General features: G+C 43.7%; 1 protein-coding gene across 9 annotated transcripts in view; it reads left to right on the top strand.

The window, feature by feature from the left end:
• The window catches only part of WASF3 (WASP family member 3), a 136,091-nt gene that overhangs the window by 90,375 nt on the left and 26,966 nt on the right, over positions 1-18,750 (top strand). The window lies entirely within an intron of this gene.

Genomic DNA, 18,750 nt, shown 5'->3' with positions numbered 1-18,750 from the left:
TTTTTCTGATTACCGATGGCATGTGACGAACTTTAACGTCAGCACATCGGTTTCGCTTCAGTCGTTAGTTTTGTCCCAAGAAGAGACCGCAGCTTTGAAGGAAAGAGCCCACCCCGCCCCCTCCCAATGTTCCCAGAGTGAAATAACTCACTGGTCTTATGATACCAACTTTATGTGCTGAAGACGTAAAGTTCAAATTGACCCATTTACAGATTGTTAGATAAGACTGAATTGTGGATTCAAAGTAGTGTCGGTTCTTATTAAATGAGGATTAAATGATTGGTACTTTTTTTTAAAAATGTGAATTACTTTGTTAAGCTTGGACAGGACTGATTTTTTTCTTTTTAACGGGATAAATTAAAACCTTGTTAACACTTGTAACATGCCTGGCACAGAGTAGGTGCTCAAGTATTTGTTGATTAACTAATGCTCCAAGTGAATTGACGATTAAAGCCAAAAAATTGTGAGATTTGCTGATTTTCACTTACTAAAATGCAGGTACCAACTTCCAAATTGAGGTCAACAGATAAACTGTTACATATACAATACTGTGTATGTATTCCATGTGCAGGTATATAAACGCAAGCAAATATAAGGAAGAAAGGACTTTCTATTGTTTTAATTTTGAATATGAAGGTGAAACACCTAAGAAATAGTTCATTTCTTAAGACTCAGATATTCACGAAAATGCATTTTCCTTCAAAGTTTCTTGAAGTCAGAATGTTTTCCCCCTAACTCTTACATTTATATCATGATCTTGTTATCTTACTTTGTCCCACTCCTTTTTGGTTTAGATGGTTTACACTGCATTTGGGTGACGGGTTTTCACAGTAAAATGTTCCAGAAGCTCTGTTAATAATTAGAAACTCCTCCATGATTTCACCTACTGGTAGCCTCAAGCATAGAAATATGCTTTTTAAGAACATTCAGGTACTTTCTGGGGTGCCTTGGGGGCTCAGTTGGTTAAGTATCTGACCCTTGATATCGGCTCAGGTCACGATCTCGCAGTTCATGGGTTTGAGCCCCGTGTCCGGCTCTGTGCTGACAGCACAGAACCTGCTTGGGTTTTCTCCGTCTCTCTCTCTGTCTCTCTGTGCCCCTCACCCCGCTCCCCCCCCCCCCCACCCCGCTGGTGCTCACTTGCTGTCTCTCTCTCTGTCTGTCTCTCTCTCTCAAAATGAATAAATAAACATTAAAAAAAAATAAAAACACTCAAGTAATTTTATGTAAATTTTGAAGAAGAAACATTCTGGAGAAGTATTTTTTCTTTAAAAGAATTGTACAGTGTTGTTGTATTTTTCATATATCTATAATCATTGGCTGAGGCAAAAGTAACTTGAAAATTACTTAAAATCTGTTTCAAAATAGATATCTTTTGGAATCTAAACTAATTACAATTGATTTTGAGTAGCGGTTGTTGATAAAATGTATAAATTGGTATAATTGCAGGAAAATAGCTGGTAAATTATCGAAGGCTAGAAATGTTTCTGTTTGAATTCATAATATTTTTGTAAGAACACTCTGGTCTCTTGTTTTTATGGCTGAAATGTCTATTGACGGAGAGTGTAAAAGATGGAAACCAACATAAATTGTTGACGTTTTAGTAGTCAGGCTGCATCTCATGCTGTAATAACACTCAGCATAGAGTTGTTGGTCATGTTTATGGTGTCTGTAAGTAAACCCCACACGGTTTACGTTCTGTTCCCCATAGTCTGCTCATGGTAGGCAGAATAAGAATGGCCCCGCTAAAATGTCTGCGTCTTAATCCTTGGAACCTGTGGATACGCTATGTGACATGATGGGGAAATGACGGTTGCTAATCAGCTGATCTTAAGAAAGAGGTTAGCTTGGATTATCCAGTGCAATCCCAGGGTTCCTTTAAACGTGGAAGGAGGAGGTGGAACAGCCCACATCAGAGCGATGTGATGTGAGAAAGACTGAATCAGCCGTTGCCGGCTTAGAAGATGGCAGAAGAGACCGTAAACCGCGGAACGCAGGCCACTTCTGGAAGGTGGAAAAGACCAGGAGAGAGATTCTCCTCTGGGGCCTCCAGGATGAACGTAGCGCTGCCAAAACCTTGATTTAGCCCAGTGACATCCCTTTCAGACTTCTGACCGCTAGGTTTCATTGCACCCACCTAATGCACCCAGGGATGGGCACCGACCGGCCTCAAGGACAGTCAGCCTTAGTTAGGCTGCCCCAGTGGGTCCCGGCCCTGTCCCTGCTAGAATCACCTGGGGAGCTTTAAAACAAGGCGCTAGGAATCCCCCCAGGATGATGATTGGAGTGTGCCCTCGCAGTGTGATCTAGAGAATCTGGTACCGTGTATCCGCATTGAAACGATGAGCCGGGTCAGCCCTGTGCTTGCAGGAAGTTTGACCTAAGAAACACGGCGAGCTCGCTAGGTTATTATGGGACCTGCTGCTGAAGTGTCCCCCAGGACCGAAGCAGTGATGGCCACCCGCAAGCTGAAGCTGGGGTTGTGGGCAGAGTTTAAGAGAAGGCAGAGGAAGCCAGCTGGTGAAGGCACGCGAAAGCATGGGCAGAAACAGGAGCTGACTGGGAGAGAGACTGCAGGTCGCAGCCTGGCGGAGGCAGCCCCTGGTCCCTACACCTGCGCGGGGGAGCTTTCCCTCCGGTTCAGGGGGCGGTGGTCGGGCATCCTCAGAGCACACCCGCTACCTTCCCCTTCCTCGTGATCCATGCTTGCGGCCCAAAGAGACTTCCGGAAAGGGGACTATAGTGATACGTAGGCCAAGGATGTAATTGTAGGAAACTAATACACCTAGTTACTTACTGGTAGTAGAATAGCACGTTGTCGGTTACCAGTGATTTATTCATGAGTGACTGTTCACTCGGGATCCCCTAGGTGCAACGCACAGCAAATAAAATCGACTCGGTACCTGCGTGGAATTTTAAAAGCATGTATAATTGGCGGTGATGTCCTAGAACAGGAAGCATATGCACTTACCAAGACCATGCTCTAGCACTCACACGTGTAAGAAATGACCGCTCCATTTGGGGTGACTCCGTTTTGTGGGGGGCTTGCACAGAGTCGAACTATATGACAGGAGATATTTTTTGATCTAATTTTTTATGATCTAAACTTGCCAGGAAGAATCAGAATTTAAAAATTACGTTTTTATATTATTTTCTAATTTTGTAATCCTTCATCAGGTATTTTTAAAATGAAGTTTTAGGAATGCATGAATCTGTCATTCGAAGTCTTCTAAAAAAAAAAAGTCTTGTACTGAGTATTAATTCCCAAGATAAAGTCAAAAAGGAATCTATTTTTTTATCCCATTAGGCAGTAGGCCCAGATAAGCCTTAATCTTCCCTGCTTCCCTACCCACCGTCCCACACGCCATGACCACCCCTCGTGGGGGTTCCCCAGGTTAGGAGCGGGTGATAACATCACCTGAACTTCTCATGAACCATATAGAGAGAGGCTGGACTCCGTCTACAAAGGCCACAGTGGGCGGAGTCCCATGGGAACTTGAAGGATTTGCCTTGACCCTACACACACTCCTATGTGCCTGAACAGCAGAGACTTGCCCTGGGCGACCTTCTGCGATGGTCCAGGGTAACTGATTCTCCAGTAGGTGCGAGGGAGGAAGAACAGACCAGGAGTCCGCAGGAATTTGGTTGCTCTTTTCCAAAAAGGAAAACTTAGAAATCCAGGCCCCGTTTCACCAGATCATTCTGATTCTCATCACGTGTCTAGGGCAGTTCAGCATCATGCAGGTATCACTGACTTGGCATAATCAAGAAAAGAATGTGGTCCTGGATACCAAATAGACCTCTGAAGCCCCTAAAATGCTGCATAACTTTTGGGAAATCTATAGGTTTTTACCAAGTACCGTGTTCCCATTATATCCAGATGAGACACTTGAGTTTAAAGGGTGAGAAATTTTGTCTGCTCTAGATTCTTTTAACCAGGCTTTTCAGGGAATTGAAATCTTTTCAATGAGAAAATATTGATTATTGTAATGAGTTTAAGAACAGTCACTGAAACGCAAGAGCAGATTTGTAACTTGAATCGCCTTATAGTTAAAAGATCAAAGCTTTCTCCAATAAAGAATTAGTAATTTTCAGATTTTTTTTTTCTTTTGTGTGTTCCTGACTTCTAATAGGAGTGATCTGGGGGAAGTGGGAGGAGACAGGGAAGCCATTATTTAAAACAGTTTTGGTTAGGGGCGCCTGGGTGGCTCAGTCGGTTAAGCGTCCGACTTCTGCTCAGGTCATGATCTCGCGGCCCGTGAGTTCGAGCCCCACGTCGGGCTCTGTGCTGACGGTTCAGAACCTGGAGCCTGTTTCAGATTCTGTGTCTCCCTCTCTCTCTGCCCCTCCCCTGTTCATGCTCTGTCTCTCTCTGTCTCAAAAATAAACGTTAAAAAAAATTTTTTTTTAAACAGTTTTGGTTAATAGTGTGTTACTTGGTTTTCTAACTATGGAATATTGACTTTTTTTCCTTCAAATAATGACAGTTTAGTGTAGCAATTAAATCAGTGCTTTTTCATCATTTTGCTTGATTAATAATCTGAGTACTCTTGTTCCTATCAGCTAGTTGCTCAATTAAAATTACAGTATCTTGCAATCAAATTCCTACTGATATTATAATGTAATTTTAATATAATTTGCATAAAAAGGACATGAGAATATAGGACATTTGTGCCAAGGATGACATAAATCCTCTTTAATACCTCTAGGCTGTTTTTTACTACTTCTTTTCTCTTTGTTCTTGTGATAATAATGGTCTTTCTTTTCCCATCTGAAGAAGCCTCCCAGGATGTCACAAAGAAAGGAATCAGACCTTTAGTGCAGCACCCCCCACCCCAAGAGTTTTGCTTGTATTAGAGGGCATTAATGAGATAATACAGAGAACTTACAGAGCACAGGAAAGCACACAGGAAAAAAAAATTGCAAAATTTTCATTAATCAGAGAAGGTAATCGGTAATGCCTTGTATACGTCTTCATAAAAATTGTATCTTATTATACATATGGTTTTGTAGCCTGTACTCAATATATAGTAAGCATCTTTGTTGATTCTTCTAGGACATAGTTTTTAATGGCTAGAGATTATTATATTGATATACCATAATTATTTAACCATGTTTCTACTGTTGGACATATAAATTGTTTCTTTGTTAAGGGGTGACACTGTCATAAATTCTTGTATAAACCAGTATATACATCTCCGGTTATTTTTGGTATTAAAAAAATTTTTTGAGACACCATTCATTTTAAATATACCTCTCCTTTAAAAACTTATTACAAAATCAGCTGCCTGGGTGGCTCAATCGGTTGGGCATCCGACTTCGGCTCAGGTCATGATCTCACAGCTCGTGAGTTCGAGCTCCATGTCAGGCTCTGTGCTGACGGCTCAGAGCCTGGAGCCTGCTTCGGATTCTGTGTCTCCCTCTCTCTCTCTGCCCCTCCCCTGCTCACGCTCTGTCTCTCTCTCTCTCAAAAATAAATAAACATTAAACAAATTAATTAAAAAAAATTATTACAAAATCAATTTTTCTGTTAATTTCAGTGTTTCAGGTAATTGCATGAATGAGAAAGGAGATCTGTTGACTTCTCAAAGATTTTAATAAATGATTAATATTTTTACTAATAATCCTTGTGATGCATACTGTTTCATATCAAACCAAATGCTAGGTCAGCATAAAAAATACTACCTATTAATGGGGAGATACCCGGGTGGCTCTCAGTTAGGTGTCTGACTTTGGCTCTGGTCATGATCTCATGGTTTGTGAGTTTGAGCCCTGTGTGGCGCTCTGTACTTACAGCTCAGAGCCTGGAGCCCACTTTGGATATTCTCTCTCTCTCTCTCTCTCTCTCTCTCTCTCTCTCTCTCTCTGTCTCTCTGTCTCCTGCTCCCCCACTTGTTCTCTCTCTGTCTCAAATATAAATAAATATAAAAAAAAAGATTAAAAAATACTACCTTAAGGGCTTGCTCACCTTTGGTTTATCTAATCAGATCTAAAATTTGGAGTTAGATTAATTGATTATATCAAGTGCAGTTCTACTCAGAATAGAGATCTAAATATTTTGAAGGCATGCACTAAATAGATCTCTAAGATGTTTGTAGGGGGATCTGGGGGAGGAAGGGGAGATACCCAAATGCAGTAGGTACAAGAAATAGATCACAAGTACATTTCCATGCAGTGTAAGGCCAGGGTTAAAAGGCTATGTTAGGAGAAAACGTACTGCTGTATCTGGATAGAGGTTGACTGGAAGAAACAGCAAGAACTTTAAAAATTTTAATGCTTCAAACTGAGATAAATGTTTGCATTTCTTGTGGACTCAAACAGAAAGCCAGTGAAGGGAGGTGAGCAATGTATACTTAGGAAAACTAGGAGATAAAAGTTCTGTCAGCAAATTGGAGGCAACTGTAAGAGGCCCCTCTCCCGAGAGGCAGGATTGTTAGGAATTCAAGCACTTTGCAGACGCATCATTTGACCTGAAATATCAGAAATACTTCCTTACAGGCGTTATAGAAGTAATTATGACTTAGATTGTTTTTCATTTCTCCTTTTTCTAGATGGACCTCTACATAGCAGAGTTTAAACGTAAGATAATTCATAGGAACACAAGTTGGAGAGTCCAGCCAAATCTGTATGTTTAGTCCTATCATTGAACTTCTGGTTTATCATCTGTATCCTTCCTGTTTCATGAGTATGTAGGCTTATGTGATTTATAGATGGTTTCGTTTCTCTCTCTTTCTTTCTTTCTTTCTTTCTTTCTTTCTTTCTTTCTTTCTTTCTTTCTTTCTTTCTTCTCTTGAGAGTATGCAGGAGTGGGGGAGAGGAGCAGAGGGACAGAAAGAGAGAGAGAGAGAGAGAGAGAGAGAGAGAGAGAACCTCAAGCATGCTTGACGCCCAGTGCAGAGCCTGATATGGGGCTCGATGCCATGACCCTGGGATCATGGCCTGAGCTGAAATTGAGTCGGACGCTCAACTGACTGAGCCACCCAGGCATCCCTAGATATTTTTCTAATTATTTTGCTTTACTAAAGCCGACCATCTAAAAACTTTGAGGGAAGATTTTAAAGGTTTTTAATATTCTAAAATTTTGCTATGCTCACTCCCACATTAGGAACATGATTGTTATTATCAGTGGCCTAAAGTAGCATTCTTCTGTCAAGCGTGCCCTTGTATAAGACTAAACATTTGCTATCTCATTTCTGCTATTCTACATACCTTGTCCAGTGAAAAAATACAAGACATTCAGAAAAGGAGAAAAATGTGACTTCATAATTAAGAGAAAAAGCAACTGGTGGCCGCAGGACCCACAGATGACCCCAGTTTTGGAGTAGCTGAAAAATGCTATGAAAAATATATTGAAGGTGACTTGCAGGTTTCAACCTGGCATTGAAGGGGCTCAGAAATGATTGGTGATTAAAAAATCGCAAGAAAAAGCTGAACAAATTGAAAACCCAGAAGCTTCTCTTCGATCTGTCAGAGAACGGAGGTCACAGTTCAAACCACTGCCCCCACGTGTGGAGAGACTGGTGAATTGCTGAGGGCTCAGTGAGAACAAGTTTGAGAGTTAAAAGCTCGGGGGCGGGGGGTCCATTCTTCGTGGGGCTTCCACACTTCCGTGAGTTTTACTGTTAGGTGCCCTTCTGTTCTCACGGTAAACATTAGAGCAAAATCCCCTTGAGTTTCCATCAGAGGAAACTGATGGGCCACCTACTACAGCCCCTTCTCGCCTTCCTTTCTCATCTAGGGGGGAGCGGAGTGAGACCCGGGGGCCTAGGCTCACTGAAAGACTGACACCGGGTCATAGGGCCACCATCGGCAGGTGAAGGGATAGGGAGATGGGGAATATACGTGGACACGATGGGGTATTTATTCAGCAAGGAGAAGGAAGGACATCCTGCCATTTGGAACATGGAGGTACCTGGGGGACTTTATGGTGAGTGAAATGAGCCATACGGAGAAGACTGTATGATCTCATTTATGTGCGGAATCTTTAAAAAAAAAAAAAAAGAGTTGAACTCCTAGAAACGAATAGTAGAATGGTTGTTACCGGGTGAGGGCTGTGGGGGAGGGGAAGCAGGCAGATGCTGGTCAGCAGGTACAAGCCTTTAGCTTTTGGTTACAGGATGACTAAGTTCCAGGGATCTGATGTACAGCATGGTGACCGTAACTAAAAATACTGGATTGTATGTTTGAAATTTGCTAAAGGAGTAGATGGTAGGGGTTCTCACCAAAAAAAGAAAAAAAAGAAAAGGTTTGTGAGGTGATGGTATGTTAATCGATTGTGCTAATCCTTTCACTAAGTATATGTATTTCAAATCATGACATTGCACACTTTAAATATATACCATTTTGTCCGTTACACATCAGTAAAGCTGGAACCGAAGGGCATAGGACTCTAGAACACTTTCCCTCCCCCTACACCTTCCCAACACGTCACCAAAGGCCTTCGTATCCCAGTTTCCTTTGACCCTGTACAGCATGTCTGGGTTTCACCAAAAAAAAAAAAAAAAAGAAAAGAAATTAAAAGGTAAAAAACCCAGTTTGAAGAGGCAGAGTAAGCCTCAGAACCAAAGTCAGATACGGTAGGGACGTTGTAATTATCAGACCAGGAATTTAAAAGAGCTGATTCATATGTCAAGGATGCCAATGGAAAAAGCAGACAGGATTCAAAAACAGATGGGTCATGTCAGCAGAGATTGAAGTTATAAGAAAGAGTTAAAACGATATATTGGAGGATAGATCAAAAAACTAGGTGACTGACATACATGAAGAAATAGAGAATTTATTTTCTAAAAAAAATTTTTTAGTGTTTATTAAAAAAAATTTTTTTAACATTTATTTATTTTTGAGAGACAGAGGCAAAGCATGAGCAGGGGAGCAGGGGAGGGAGAGAGATACAGAATCTGAAGCAGGCTCCAGGCTCTGAGCTGTTCGTCAGCACAGAGCCCGATGCAGGGCTCGAACCCGCGAACCGCAAGACCATGACCCGAGCTGAAGTCGGGTGCTCAACCGACTGAGCCACCCAGGTGCCCCTAGTGTTCATTTTTGAGATAGAGACAGAGCACGAGCAGGAGAGGGGCAGAGAGAGAAGGAGACACAGAATCCGAAGCAGGCTCCAGGCTCTGAGCTTTCGGCACAGGGCATGACACGGGGCTTAAACTCACGAACCGTGAGGTCATGACCTGAGCTGAGGTCAGACGCTTCACTGACTGAGCCACCCAGGCACCCCAGAAATTTCAACAGAGAAATGGAAACTATAGAGAAAATAAATAGAACTGAAAATGCCAGTATCAGAAATAAAGGAATTCACTTGAAGCTCCTACTTGTAGAATGGACACAAGCAGAAGTGGCTTGGGGACAAACCAGTAGAAATTATTCAAACTAATTCACAAGAGACACCGAATGATAAAAAAGAAAAAAAAAAAAAAAAAGAACAGAACAACCAGAATACGGGCTAATACCAGAGGGTCTAATACGTATGTAATTGGAGTCCCAGAAGGAGAGGAGAGAACAAAAATAAGGTAGACAAAATAACGGATGAGAAGTTTTGAATATTGATGGTAGATATCAACCAGCGGGTTCAAGAAGCTCAGCAAATTTGCAGAAGTGTAAATTACACAAAATCCCATGTAGTCACATCCTAGTAATATTGCTGAAAAAACGAAAGTAAAGAGAAAATCATAAGCAAGAGGAAAAAAACACATTACGTATAGGGCGGGCACCGTGTTAAGAATGACAGCTGATTCTCATCAGACACAAGACCAGAAATGAAATATGAATGAAATGAAGGGAAATGGAAATGAAATAGACATATTTTATTTAGACAAAATCTGAGAGAATTCATCTTCAGTATATCTCCATTACCAAAAATGCTAGAAAAACTCTTTAAGCTAAATGAAAACGATACCAGATGGTAGCCTGGATCTGCAAGAAGGAATAAAGATCAACAGAAGGAGTAAATATGGGACTAAAGAAAAATGGGCATTAAAATGATATATTTGTATCTCTTTGCTCAAAGGCTGTTGACTGCTGAAAGTTTATTGTAGAGTTCATACCCCGTGAAATTAAAATATATGGCAGTAACAGCTATAAGAGTAGAAGTGGGGAAATGGAACCTAAGTTGCTGTGTTTTACATTGGTTTTGAAATACTGTACTATTTGAAAGTACATTGTGATGAGTTAAGGATGCCTATTTTAATTTCCGGTAACCTCCAGGATAACACACAGAGGAGATAGATGGAACCCCAAGGTAAATCGTTTGGTTTTCCCAGAAGAAGGCAGGAGAGGAAGAAGAAAGGAACCAAGAACAGAAAGGACAAATGGAAAACCAATACCCAGGTGATAGAATTAAACCCAGCCATATCAAGAATTACATTAAATGGAAACATGTTAAATACCCCCTTAAAATTTAAGGCAGAGCTTAATCAGGTTAGGTAAAAAAGCAAGACTAAAATACATGCATTATTAAGGATGAAGACACAGATCTAAAGAAAATAATGTAAAAACTATACCATGTGAACATAAAGCAGAAGGAAGCTGATGTGGCTATATTAACGTCGAATAAAGTAAACTGTCAAACAGAGAGAAAGAAGGAATGTTCCATAGTGATAAGAGCTCATTTGTCAAGAACTCACAATTCTACATTTTAGTTTAAAAGAACGTGGCGTAACAGTAGAACCAAAAGGGAGAAACAGACAAATGAAGAATGACAGTTGCAGATTTTAACAAAAACCTCTCGGTGAATACTAAAAAAAAATAGACAAAAATCTGTAAGAATATAGATGGTTTGGGGCGCCTGGGTGGCTCAGTCGGTTGAGCATCTCACACTTGATTTTGGCTCAGGTCATGATCCCAGAGTCATGGGATTGAGCCCCGTGTCGGGCTTTGTGCTGAGCGTGGAGCCTGGTTAAGATATATTCCCTCTCTCTCTCCCTCTCCCTCTCTCCCTCTCTCCCTCTCTCCCTCTCTCCCTCTCCCTCTCCCTCTCCCTCTCCCTCTCCTCCCCTCCCCCAGCCCCTCTCCACTGCTTGCACACTCTCTGTCTTTAAAATATATGTAGATTTGTAGGTGGTTTGAACAACACTACTAAACAATCTGATTTAATTGACCTTTATAGAACACTCAACTCCCAAATTATAGAATATACATTCTTTTAATGTTCACATGGAATGTTCACCAAGATGAACATAGGCTCAGCCATAAAATGCTACATTTGAAAGATTGACATCCTGAGAGTATGGTGGTAATGAGACGGTAATTATAATAATCTTTTAAGAGAATTCTCACATATCAGAAGATGAAGCAGGATCTTTTATTTTTTTTTTTTTCAACGTTTTTTTTTTTTTTTTTTTTAATTTATTTTTGGGACAGAGAGAGACAGAGCATGAACGGGGGAGGGGCAGAGAGAGGGAGACACAGAATCGGAAACAGGCTCCAGGCTCCGAGCCATCAGCCCAGAGCCTGACGCGGGGCTCGAACTCACGGACCGCGAGATCGTGACCTGGCTGAAGTCGGACGCTTAACCGACTGCGCCACCCAGGCGCCCCAAAGCAGGATCTTTTAGAATAATCCCTGGGTCGAAGAAGAGATCAAAAAGGAAATTAGAAACTGTTTCTGATGTGTGATAATGAACCATGTATTTCTGGGATTTACTTAAAGCAGTGCTTAGAGGGAAATTTGCACCTTTAAATGCTTATGTTGGAAAAGAAGAGGGATTTAAAATCGTGGGCACGTTGCTCAGGTGAGCCCTCAGTGTTGCTCTGCGATCCTGCTGTAATTGCTTCGTTAATCCGTTTCCCTGCCCTTAGGGTGTCTCTGCTGTACCTTTTCCACCTCAGACCTCCCCTCTGAGCTGACGACTTGTTTCTTACTTCGTTTGGAAAAGGAAAGCAGCCAGAGGAGAACCAGACATCCCCTTCTGCCAGCTCAGTCGGCCAATACCAGACAGAACCCGGATGTGCTGGTCACCCTCCTTTCAAATGGTGACTGTTGATGTTTCTTTCAGACACACCGGACCCGAGACCCTCCGGCTCGCTCCAGGACGGCGTTCACCCTCTCTTTCTCCTGCAGTATCTTTCTCCCCTCCCTGCCTCCATCATTTCTGCCAAATAGTAAAATATGGAGAAATCTCTCGACTTAAACCTCCAACCGTCCTCTACCCGTTTCCCCATTTCTTGGTCCCCTTCACAGCAGGATACGTTGAAAGGACCCTTCCTTCCTCCACTGCCTTCACTTCCCTCATTTTCTCTTGTCCCCATTAAAGTCTTGTCCCATCGACACTTAAAATTTGTGCTTGTCCGCACTACCAGGGGCCTCCCCATTGCCAAGCCCAGTGCTTAGTCTCGAGTCTGGAGCAAACTTCTTGACGTGGCTTCTGGGCCAGCGCGCTCTGGTGCTTCTCTGTCACAAGCTGTTCTTTATTAGTCTCCTTTGATGATACCTCTGCACGTGGGAACACTCCAGGGCTCGGTCACTGACGCTCTTCTCTGGCTGTTCCCATTCACTAGGCGATCTCATGACTTGAAACACCGTCTTTACGCCAATGACTTCCAAATGTGGGTCTTCAATTCTCACCTCTTCCCTAGATTTCAGACTTGTGTACACAACTGCCTACAAGGTATCTGCGCTCGGGTTTTTGTTTTTGAAAGTAGGCTTCATACCCAGCGCAGAGCCCAACGCGGGGCTTGAACTCCCGACCCTGGGATCAAGACCTGAACTGAGATCGGGAGGCCGACACTTAACCGACAGAGCCACCCAGGCTCCCCTGATTCACTTGGCTTTCTGAGGCATCTCACACCCTACATGTCAAAAGCAGAATTGTTTCATTCTTCTTTCTTCCCTGCCCCCCCCCCCCCACAGTTCTTTTCTATTTGTGACCCCCTTCTCTCCTACCGTGTACCTTCGGAGTAGGGAGCACATCTCTACACCTGTTGGCACGTCCACGGCTGAGCCCCCGCGGTGTCCCTGCTCAGTGCTCAGCAGCGGCCTCCGGTCTGGTCTCCCCACGCCACTCATCACCCCACTTCACAGGGAAGGAACTTACTTGCCTGCGCTCTTCTCCCACTTTTCCCTCCATTCACCGGACTCCAGCCACATTGGCCTCCTTGAGGCCGCCCTCCCACACCAGCTGGGGTTCTGCCTTCCGCCTGGAAGGTTCCTCCCTGAGATGAGATCCGTGTACATTTCCCTGGCCTTTGGTGACCGCCTACGGGGCACCCCCTTCCTACCACTCTCTGCGCCCTCGCTGTCTTACTTTTTTCACAGCGTGTGTCATCACGTGATGTGTCACCTGTGTGTTACCTGTGTGTAACGTCAGCTTTGTGGCTGTGTTCGCTGCCGCGTTCCTTCGGGCGACTGGGATGGCACCCGGTGCGGATGGGGTGTTTATGAAATAGTTCCTGAGTAAACTGAATATGCTTAACAGTCAGCTTCTATTATCTCAGTTCTTATGAAATGCTAGAAAGAGTATTGTGAAGAAGTATACAGAAAAGTTCACCATGGTTGCCTGTGGGTGACGTTTCTACTTTTCTGAGTTTTCCAGATTTTCTATCATGAGTGTATATTTTATACTCCCAGAGACACTGCAGTCATAAGGTGTTCACTAGGTTTTTTGGCTTTTCCACAGACTGGTCAACACAACGAAGACAGAAGAAAGAAATCGGAGTGTCAGCAGTAGATGGATTGGGCTTGGGGCCATTTCTTTCTACTGTTTACTCTTCCGTGTTTTCTGTATTTTTTATAATAAGCATGGATTGCTTTCATAGAAGGAAAATAAAACTTTAAAAGGGGGGAAAGGGGGCGCCTGGGTGGCTCAGTCCGACTTCGGCTCAGGTCATGATCTCGCGGTCTGTGAGTTCGAGCCCCGCGTCGGGTTCTGTGCTGACCGCTCAGAGCCTGGAGCCTGTTTCGGATTCTGTTGTCTCCCTCCCTCTCTGACCCTCCCCCATTCACGCTCTGTCTCTCTGTGTCTCAAAAATAAATAAACGTTAAAAAAAATTAAAAAAAAAATAAATAAAAGGGGGGAAAATCCTTAGGGCCCCCAAATTATAACTTGGTATTTTTATGGAACTCAATGGTCATTGGACTTCACTGCAAACACTACAATAAGGTTTCTTTTTTACCTTATTTTGAAATGACTTCAGACTTCTAAAAAGATCAAAACAGTAACGAGTTCTCAAACTTTCACCTACATATTCTTTTTCTCAGAGACTCTTCCTCCTGCCCTCCCTTCTCCTATACACACACGTACACATATATATTTAATATTTTATGTGTATGTTTAGCATTTTTAAAATATTATATATTTTATGTTTAGTATAATATATATGTTTAATTCTCTTCTTGAGCCTGAAGTAGTTCCTCAGTCTTTCTTTGACTTGATGATTTGATATTTGAAAAGGGAACTGGCCGTTTCTTTTGTGGAATGTCCGTTGGTCTGGGTCTCCTGAGGTTTCCTCATGATTAGATTTAGGAAATTGGCAAGACTGTGACGGAGTGATGGTACGTCCTTCTCAGTACGTTTGTTCACAAAGCACACATTCTCTGCTTGTCCCATAACTGCCCATGGTGACTTCGCTCACGTTTTGTTTTTCATCACGTTGGCGTTTTGTCAGTAGATTTCCGTAGCTAAAGTTGTGTCTCCTTCTGTAATTGGTAAGGATCTGTGGGGAAACATACTGAGACTTTGTAATAGCCTGTTTTCATCCACTGCTTTCCACTAGTCTTAACATCCGTTGATGATTCTTGCCCCAAACACTTACTGTTGTGGTGGTTGCAGAAAGGTGATTTTGGTGGTTCCCTAGTTCTGCGTTTATTAGCTGGAATTCTGCTGTAAGTGCTTTCGTTTCTTTCCTTGTCATTCATTCATTCAATCAGCTTGAACTCAGGGATTCTCATTTTATTCTGTGGGCTATCATCCATTATCTTTCTTACTTATTTTGATGCTCACATTTTCCCAGATTTGGGCAGTGGGAGTCCTTTCACGCAGACCCCTGTGTCCTTTTGACATGTCTCTGCCCCTCTCTGAGTACTCCTGTATGTTTTTAGAAAAGCACAGCAAAAGGTGTGCTAAGCTCCTCTTGGCCTTATCCACCCTCAGCCCTAGAATCAGTCATTTTTCCAAGGAGCCTTGTTATTTTTAGTGGTGAGTGAAAAGCCAGAATCTCGACCAATCAGGATCGAGGTGCTAGGGGTGCGCACTAAAATTTCTGAAGGACCTTGTTAGGCCTGGCTTCTTGTTCTACAGAAAGGACTCCTATCAGACAACGGTGGTTGTTGCCAGTAAATCGTCGCTTTTGAATACAATTGAAAATCCATGCATAATTTTGACTGCTTCGGCAGCTTAGAGGCATACTTCCCAACCTGACATACCTGGACACGAATTCATAATGGTACCGATAGATCCATAAGTAGATCCTTTGTCAGTAGAGAATGAATAAATTACACTTAGCTCAGCGTGGTCTTCAATTCAGAACGATTTTAGTTTCGCTATTAATGGACTTGCCACTTCCAAGAGCACGTAAAATTAAGCTTTTCAAATAAGTTGCTGTTTGCAAAACTGAATACTGTAATTTGCAACATTTTAGTCTCGTTCATCAGGAAAATATAGTTTCTCCCATTTTCTTCAGTCACTTGTTGGCTTGTAGCAGCTGGCAAAAGATGAAGTATGTGGTCCTCAATTTCTGTGTCTTTTTTTTTGTTGATAAATTAAGAACCTCCGGGGCATCTGGGTAGTTCAGTCGGATCATCGTCTGACTCTTGATTGCAGCCCAGGCCGTGGTCTCACGGTTCTTTTTTTTTAATTTTTTTTTTCAACGTTTTTTATTTATTTTTGGGCCAGAGAGAGACAGAGCATGAACGGGGGAGGGGCAGAGAGAGAGAGGGAGACGCAGAATCGGAAGCAGGCTCCAGGCCCCGAGCCGTCAGCCCAGAGCCCGACGCGGGGCTCGAACTCACGGACCGCGAGATCGTGACCTGGCTGAAGTCGGACGCTCAACCGACTGCGCCACCCAGGCGCCCCCGTGGTCTCACGGTTCTTGAGTTTGAGCCCCACCTCGGGCTTTGCGCTGACCGTGCAGCACCTGCTTGGGATTCTCTCTCGCCCTCTGCCCCTCTCCTGCTTGCCTGCGTGGTCTCCTTTTCTCAAAACAAAACAAAACAAAACACTAAAAGAACTTCCTACAGAACTATAGTCAATGGCATGGTTTTTGGTCTTTGGTTTTTGTTTTTTTCCCAAATAGGGTTAAGCATTAAAGGCAGAGGCCACATGTTATTTATCCTTGTCACCTTCTATAGTATCTAGCAGAACGTGGTTCTCAGCAGTAGTCGCTGTGCTTGGAGAATGCTGGCGTGACTTTGGCAAGGGACGAGAGTATATACTCCCATATTCTTGGTGATACATGCTGTCCCTGTTAGATCTCTGTATAACGGAAGGGAAAGGGGAAGGATTTGGGTGGGCAGAGGTGGGAATCACACTGGAATATTTTTTATTTTTCTTTTATTTTTTAATGTTTATTTTTGAGAGACAGAGTGTGAGCAGGGGAGGGGCAGTGAGAGAGGGAGACACGGAATCCGAGCTGTCAGCACAGAGCCCGACATGGGGCTCAAACCCACGAACTGCAAGCTCACGACCTGAGCCGAAGTCGGGAGCTCAACCAACTGAGCCACCTGGGCGCTCCTGGAATATTTCTTTTAAACTATGAATGGCCAGATGGAGAAACAAAAATTAGTTGGCTCTACTTGATCGTGTCTCGTATTCAAAATAAACAACTGATAGGCTTGGATAGATACCCTTTCAAACCTGGTACTTTGTCTACAGATCCATCCAGCCTGAACGGGCGTTTTCCTGAATAGGTGTCATAAACCAGAACTTCCAAAGGATGTCATTAGGTGGTGCCAGGCCCAGTCCGTTTGAAAACATGGTATGCTAGATGCTTCTCTTACAGATTCCTATTGCATATGAGCATATTAAAGATTTGAGATACCCCAAGGCATAGAAGCACGTTTGTCGAATCTTTTCAGCCCAGCATTCCCCAAACTTGAGCAGGGAGCATTTGTTGGTTGTGCACGGGTTAACAAGAAAACACTGGTAGAGATCCTGTGTTTTTTTGTTCAAGAGGTACTTGCTGAACACTAACTCAGCACAGGCAATGAAGAGATAAAAGGCTTTGCTCATACCCGCAAAGAACTTCTGTAAAGACAACGTGTGAGTTACGTGAAGAGTCCTGTGACTGAGGTATGCCTAAGGTATTGTGGGAACACAGAGGGAGGCATGATCTTCCCCCGGTCTGCATCCAGAAGGATTGATTTGGAGTTAACATGTTTTTATTCACTTACTCCAAAATCTTTTTGAGCACATACTATAAGGCAGACCTGCCCCTAGACCTTGGAGATTGATACAGCAGTGCGCGGGACCCAGTAGAGCCCTTGTCCTCTTGGGTCATACATTCTGGCAGAAGGAGACAGGCAAGAAACACGAGGAATAAGCACACGTGTCCGGGAAAGCTCAGTCAGTTAAGTGTCCGGCTCTTGGTCACGATTTCGCGGTTCGCTTCGTGAGTTCGTGTCCCAAATCGGTCTCCGTGCTGATAATGTGGAGTGGGATTCTCAATCTCTCCTTCTCTCTCTCTCTGCCCCTCCCCCACTTGTGCACGCTCTCTCTCAAATGTAAAAAGAAAGTACGAGGCTACAATTATAACATGGTGGTAAATGCTAAGGAGAAAACTACAGCAGGGAAGGGCCAAGGGCGTGTGTGTGCCTCTAGTGTGGTGAAGTGATTGCAATCTTAGCTAAGGTTGCTAGAGACGTCTCACTTCGAAGGTGACAGTTGGGTACAGGCCCGGATGAAGCGAGGGACCAAACCGTGTGAGTTTCTGATACAAAAATGGTCCAGGGAGAAAGAACAGGAAATGCACCCCCCCCCCCCCAAAGGCAAGTATGATTGGCACGTCTGAGAAACAGCAGGAAGCCAGAGTAGTTGGGGGAGTGGAATATGTGAGAGGGCGGCGTAGTGGATGAGGCCAGCGGGGTAGGTGGTGTTCATCATGTGATCTGTGGCTTTTGCTCTGGGTGGGGGGACAAAGGGCGGAAGGGTTTGAAAGCAAAGAGCGGTGGCACCACCTGTGGGGAAGGGCCATGGGCACCGCAGGTAGTCCCTTCGGACCGGAGCACAAAGGGAGGGCACAAGTGAGGTGCACGGGGCCTTGTGTGGCCTGCCAAGAGGCCTAGATTCTATGTTGAGATGATGGGGAGGAGGAGGGACAGTCAGATCTTTCTTTCAGAGAGATCACTTGGCAGTGGTGTGATGAACAGGTTCGAGGGTGGGAGGCGAGCCTGAAAGCAGAAAAGAAAAAAAAACCCCAACAACTGTTGCTTGTTTAATTCAGGAGTGTGCTAAGGGAGAGTCGGAGGGAGAGTCGGAGCTCAGGGGCGCCGGGAAGAGGCAAGTGACAAGGTCTGGTGTTGGGTGAGCCAGTAGCGGGAGGCAGCAGCCACGGATGACCCCGTTTCTGCGTGGGCTTCCCTTTAGGTGATTGATGCCTCTCCACACGGGCATGCAGGTTTGAGTTAACGTGAAAATGAATTCCTGTTCGCACTTGTACAGCATTTTGGGATTCTGTAGGACATCAGCGTGGAGATGTTCATGAGCCAGTTAGGCACACAAGTCCGGCACTCAGCAAAGGGTTCCAAAGGCAGTGAACACACGCTAATTCTGGATATCCCATCTAGTTACAGAGTTTAGAAATATGTAATTTGTGA

This window comes from Neofelis nebulosa, chromosome 1 (assembly GCF_028018385.1).
Source record: "Neofelis nebulosa isolate mNeoNeb1 chromosome 1, mNeoNeb1.pri, whole genome shotgun sequence".
Taxonomy (NCBI): Eukaryota; Metazoa; Chordata; class Mammalia; order Carnivora; family Felidae; genus Neofelis; species Neofelis nebulosa.
This window is presented reverse-complemented; position numbering and strand designations above follow the sequence as displayed.